Source organism: Athene cunicularia, assembly GCF_003259725.1.
Source record: "Athene cunicularia isolate RWA chromosome 3 unlocalized genomic scaffold, athCun1 chr3_part1, whole genome shotgun sequence".
In the NCBI taxonomy this organism is placed as follows: Eukaryota; Metazoa; Chordata; class Aves; order Strigiformes; family Strigidae; genus Athene; species Athene cunicularia.
Genome location: NW_020799097.1, coordinates 94,346,935 through 94,353,273, shown reverse-complemented (window position 1 = coordinate 94,353,273; position 6,339 = coordinate 94,346,935). Strand labels below are relative to the sequence as shown.

Genomic DNA, 6,339 nt, shown 5'->3' with positions numbered 1-6,339 from the left:
CCTTTTTTTTTTTTTTTTTTTTTTTAATTTTTGGCCTCATTATGAAAGCTCCCCTGCTTGGAGTTTGAATGCTTCTGGCAACAGGCTGCTATGCTGACACTGGCCAGCATATTGAATAAAAGGAACAGTTCCTCAATTGTACTTCATGTAGCACTTTTTGATGAAAAAGTGGACAGTAAAAGCAAACCACAGATTTCTGGACGCTGGTAAAACAGAAGGTGACATCTCTTCTTGATAAATGTCTTCTGCACACACAGGTTACATTTATTTTCATGGCCTCTAGATCGTACGATTTACTGGCTTCAGCTACTACAAACTATTCTGTTTCGAACGTTGCCGGTACTAACTTGCACAGACCCACTTCTAATCTAAAATCTCAATGGTTCATTATAATTGCATGTTATAAAGTTTGCCTTCATTAACAGAAGAGACCTAGACAATCTTTGACGATTCCATATTCTGTTTAAGTAATTAAGTGCTGGTACAGTAAGCAATCTAGTGAATATCATACTGACATCTACTTTTAAATTTAAACTGTTTGCTCCAAATGCTTACATATATCTCAAGATAAGGAATACATTATGGAATACAATTCAGGAAGTTAAATTTATGCCTCTCTCACAAAGTCTGAAGTAGTATAAGATTAATAGCAATTATATATTAGTTTAAAAGATCTCTGTGGAAAGCATGGTCAAAATATTGTGAATTATGAGAACTATATATTACTTCAGGATTACCTACACATCTTAGTAATTGCCAGCTTTCCTGTTTGTAAGAGGTAAAATGACTGCTGGCACCACAGACATGACAAGCTTCATAAGATGTACAGGTCCATTGTTCCACCCAATACAGAAGACATATACATCATGGGAAGACAGTCAAATAGTATATACTGCATAATGCTCTCTCTACATTCTTTTGAGAGGTGGCTGCCCAGCATAGTGTAAAATAGTCTAGTTAAGAAGATCAAGTCAGATCTGGACTCTAATTCCTTCTTACCATTGACTTTGTGACCTTAAGACACTACACATCAGGTTTTAGTTAGCCAGCTACCAACAAAATCAAATGAAGTTTAAAAGCAAAAGAAAATATTATACTTTTTCAGAATACTTAGCTTAAATTTTTGAGTTAAACAGCAGAGGTACTAGTTTTTATACAAGCTTATTTGTGTTTTGGTGTTTCCAGCAATTTAACACAAACCTTAAATGCTGTCAAATAAATCAAACTGCCAAATCACAATAGTAAAGAAAATGGCCTAGAAAAAAAATCTCATATGACCTTGCCTATTACACTTAACTTTTATTGTCTACTATAGTTGATTACTCAAGCATCCACAAGTATTGCAGTCTTTTCACAGTACTTGGAATTTGGTCTATGTTGTAAACAAAAGTTGCACTGAAATCTTTTAACAGACTTCCAAATGATGAAATCACAGTAAGGAAAAACACAAATGTGTTCTTATCTTTCAATTTGAACTCGAGGATAAACCTTTTCCATTGACAGTCTTACACACAACTGTTTGGCCCCTGGCAATGTGTCTAGACAATGTCTGTTATTTGTTTCAGTTCTGAAAGATATGCATTAAATACAATGGTCATCACAAAAAATCTCGTCAGAAAAAAACAGGTTTAAAGATTTAAAAAATCTTATACAAAAAGAAATTAGGTCTGCTTTGCATTATTTCCTTTCTACTTGAATAGTAAGAAATTATTGGAAGGCTGCTGGTCACAGTGTCATAGCTAAATTGGTCCAGCTATAAACTAGTCAGCAGGGCACAAGCAGCAGGTACATAAGAATAGGAAATGAAAGCTTTAAAAATTACATAAAAGAAGGTGGTGGCAATCAGAGCACACCTTAGCCAAAACCTCAAAAACCATGGAAATAAAATACCTAAATGTCTTGTTTTCAACAGCATCACTGGCAACATACTCCAAGTTCACTCATACTGTGCAATCATACTACAGTCACATAATCCAGTAAAATTTGTAAATTACTGAGCTGGATATTTAATGAATTGTCATTATGATAACACATTTCCCTGTAGCTGACCAAAATTACAAAAAATGAAACAAAATTTGGATGAGGTATTTTAGATGCTAAGTCTATCACCTTCAGTATTACTATAGCATATGTAGTATTTGTAAAGTGGCAGAAATATGATTTCCAGTCAGAGAGGGACTTGGGGGTGTTGACTGATAGCTGACTGAACAGGAGCCAGCAGTGTGCCCAGGGGGCCAAGAAGGCCAATGGCATCCTGGCTTGTGTCAGCAATAGCGTGGCCAGCAGGGACAGGGAAGGGATCTTACCCCTGTACTCGGCACTGGTGAGGCCGCCCCTCGATTCCTGTGTTCAGTTTTGGGCCCCTCACTACAAAAAGGACATTGAATGACTCGAGCGTGTCCAGAGAAGGGCAACGGAGCTGGTGCAGGGTCTGGAGCACAGGTCGTACGGGGAGCGGCTGAGGGAACTGGGGGTGTTTAGTCTGGAGAAGAGGAGGCTGAGGGGAGACCTCATCGCCCTCTACAGCTACCTGATAGGAGGGTGCAGAGAGCTGGGGATGAGTCTCTTTAACCAAGTAATAAGCGTTAGGAGAAGAGGGAATGGCCTCGAGTTACACCAGGAAAGGTTTACACCAGATATTAGGAAGCATTTCTTTACAGAAAGGGTTGTTGGGCGTTGGAATGGGCTGCCCAGGGAGGTGGTGGAGTCCTCATCCCTGGAGGTGTTTAAGAGTTGGGTTGACATAGCGCTGAGGGATCTGGTGTAGTTGAGAATGGTCAGTGTTAGGCCAATGGTTGGACTAGGTGATCTTCAAGGTATTTTCCAACCTAGATGATTCTGTGAAATATGAACTACAGATTGACCCTCAAAACCAGTATGTACAGTGAATACTTCCATTTATAAAGTACTGTAGTGAAAATCTAAAATGTTGCAACAAACAGTAAAGAATTTCACCCAAAATTAACATGCTGATTAGAAATCCAACTGCAAAAAAGGATAAGGGAAAGTATAACAGTACAGATACTGATGTAAGCATCTTCCTGAGCCAAAGCCACGTTCCTGCCAAATAAGAGAACCTTAATGAAAGACTTGCCAATAATGAACCTTGCAGTAGTTTGAGCTACCAGCTTGATTCTGCAGTTGTTTCAACACTTAAAATTTTCATTTATGTCAAATGGGTTTGCATAAAAAAGAACAATGTAAAAGTGCATACAAAGGCCCACTTTCAATTCAAAACCTTTGTATTAAAGTATAACTTCACCAAAAGAACTTATAAAAAAAATATTATCTGCTGCAGCCATTACAAGGGGTGTTATGCTTCCAAATAAATAATAACTGAAAAACTTATACTAGAATTTTAGAATTTAAAGGAAGAGAGTGTACTCTGCATTGCTATTTTAATCATTCTCACTCTTCTTCATATACTCAGCTATTCTCCTTAAAATGCACACACACTTGAACTGAATTTTAAGTTTCGTGCAGCGAATACCTTTAAAATAACCTCGTAAATACATCTCTCCAGTCCACAACAACCCAACTTACACTACGCCTTCAAATTTGTATTCTTTATAGGGAAAGGAGGATATTCTCACCATCATCAGTACAAAGTTGACAGAGTAAGATCTTACAATTCCCAACTGTATTCCCAACACCTCCAAAGATTCTGTAACACTACAGACTGCCTCAAACCTGAATATTGGCTTACTATACAAAGCTTTAGTCACACTTGTGGTGTGATTACCTACTAACATCAATAAAAATTTCAGGACAGCATTACATATCATTGGGATACTAGGAGTGATTGGTGAGGCAAAAATAATGGCTTTAAATATTTCACCGGATTTTAATGCAAGTAGTATTAATTAAATATCAAAAAAGAAGATTGCAGAGAAAATATAACACAGGTTTGAACTTTTCAAATCATTACAGAGAAGGTACAGTACACTTTAAGACTGGCTACAGACTAGAACATAATTCAAACACATTAAATTCTGCAGTTAAACATTAAGCTGTTAATGTACTAACATCTTTCAATTACTGACTGCTCTTCCACCTTTCAGGATAATATATCAACAATTATTTCCAGAGCATCAATAGATGCTCTATCATGTACCGTAATCCAGCAGGTAGCACTGAATTCAACGTAACTGGCAGACACAATGGAAAATAAACACCTATTTTATTGTAACAAATCAAAGATCTATTTATGTCAAAAGTTTCATCCAAAATAAAGGAAAGAAATAAGACAGACACAGACAGCTTAAAAAAATCTGATTTTGTTTAAATAGCTTTACGAATTTGGAGTAGTCAGAGCATAATTACTTCAACCACAGCAAACTAGTTCCAATTCTACCTGCCTTTATATTGTTGTCATATGACACAACATTCATATAGCTGATAATGTCAGAATATAAGAAGCCAAAGGCAGCAGAGGCAAAAGATCCATGTGTGCTACTCTGTCACAGTCCATGCTGGAGCCTGAGTCAAACCATACTTCTTCTGTCAACAAACACTACCGGAATAAAAGAATATTTCTCCTCCTGTGGCTACTCATCCAGACTATGTATCACATTCCTACCACAGACAGTTAACCTGTCAGTTTGCATAGCAGAAGTCTGCCTAAGAAAGCCAAGGATTTCATCAGTACGTTGTCCATCAGAAGGATCTGCTGTCCTAAAAATCCAGGCTATTACATACAAAAATACATTAATTTTAAAAACCCAGTATGACAGTAAGTTTTTAGAAATGTCAAAATAAAGGGAGACTGGGAAACTGATTCTGCTACCTTCTGTGCATGTCTCTTCACAGCACACAATCTATATATGCACACAAAATAAATACAGGTTTTCCTTCAGACTAATGAATCACTTGGGGTGAACAAGACTCCAGGAAGCAGTTGTGGAGCACCAATGATTTATCCACAATATACCAACCTTGTTTAGAGCAGGTGGAAGATGTTTGGTGAGTGTGATAGGGAATTACAGTAAGAAGTATGGTCTCATGCATTAAAACGTTACTCTTTAGAAACAGAAGTCGAGTCTTTTTCTATCACAGGGTTCCCACATGATGACAGTTACTTACATAAGTCATACACCAGCTTCTAACCTCCAAGTCATGCAGTTTCCCCAGAGGCTAAACAGAGGTATAAGTCAGCCTCGTGACTGAAGCTGTTGAACATACTGGTTATGCACTTGTCCTGAAACTCTTAACTAATTTAAAATTGTTCCTGGAAAATACAGCACTTGGAGTTCTGGCAAGAGCAGACAGTATACTTCATGTTAAGATGTTCTCCATCTTTCTACAGAGTCTTTCAGAAGCAAATCACAGCTATCCCGCAGTCCAGGTGACCTACTGAGGCATACTCTTCTCAGTGCCATCTTTCCTAAAAAGGCCTTTGCCAACCCTCTTCATCTGATTGGAATTGTTCCCATTAAGTGAGAAGAAAAGGCCCGGATGAAAGGCAGCAGCTGGGAGAAGGGCTGCTACAGTGAACACAGGAACAAACTGAAAATATCTGGATGCTTTTGAGAAAGTTAGGAGTGGCTCATTATTCAAACAGCAGTCTACAGAAGGTAGAGAGATCACAGGGTACCTATCTCAGACTACGACCAAAAATTTCAGGCAGATTGTAGTTGTGCCTGCCTTTATTTTCTTGGTTCTTAACTCAAGACATCTTATTTGGAGAAACACTGAAGAGTCACACTTGCAATTTTGATCTAACAATAGCTGATGATAGCTCTAACAATAAGATGAAGAGGAGGTAATGGGATCTACATTGGTATTTTCATCTCAACACATTAGCTGCTAAACATTAAGTAGCTGTTCGTCTTTCCAAATATTTAAAAGTAAAAAGCTGAGTAAGGAGGCAGATATGCAGTTTAAAGGAAAGATGGGTGTCGGTAACATCACCTGATGCAATTCTTGTCTGCAGTAGAAGTTTTCTAGCACTTCATTCTGAGAGTATTGATTGACAGAGGGAACCCAGGTCTCTCACTGCATTCTCTGAATATAGTAACATTAACCTTATGATGGGCTTCCACAGCAACTGCTTAAAAGTGTGTCCTGCTGTGAAAAACACTCATTTCAAATTATTCCATGTTGGTAGTTTCTCACAAGGTTTTTTTGTTTTTTTCCTCTTAGCAAAGAGAGAAATACTTTTTTTCAATTCACATCAATACTCTATAGTCCTCCTTTCTAAAGAATCTGGTCAAATTAGTGTTCATTGTAAACAACAAATCAAAGAAACAATCAAAACTTTCAGTTTGTGTCATCAGTATTAGGTGTATATTCACTACCTGGTAAAAAAGCATGCAAAACAACAGCATATCACCTTCCAAA

At 37.5% G+C, this 6,339-nt stretch overlaps 1 protein-coding gene across 2 annotated transcripts in view; it reads right to left on the bottom strand.

Annotated features, from left to right (window-relative positions):
* Nucleotides 1-6,339, bottom strand: part of BABAM2 (BRISC and BRCA1 A complex member 2) — a 182,298-nt gene that overhangs the window by 121,477 nt on the left and 54,482 nt on the right. The gene's annotated exons all lie outside the window — the stretch shown is intronic.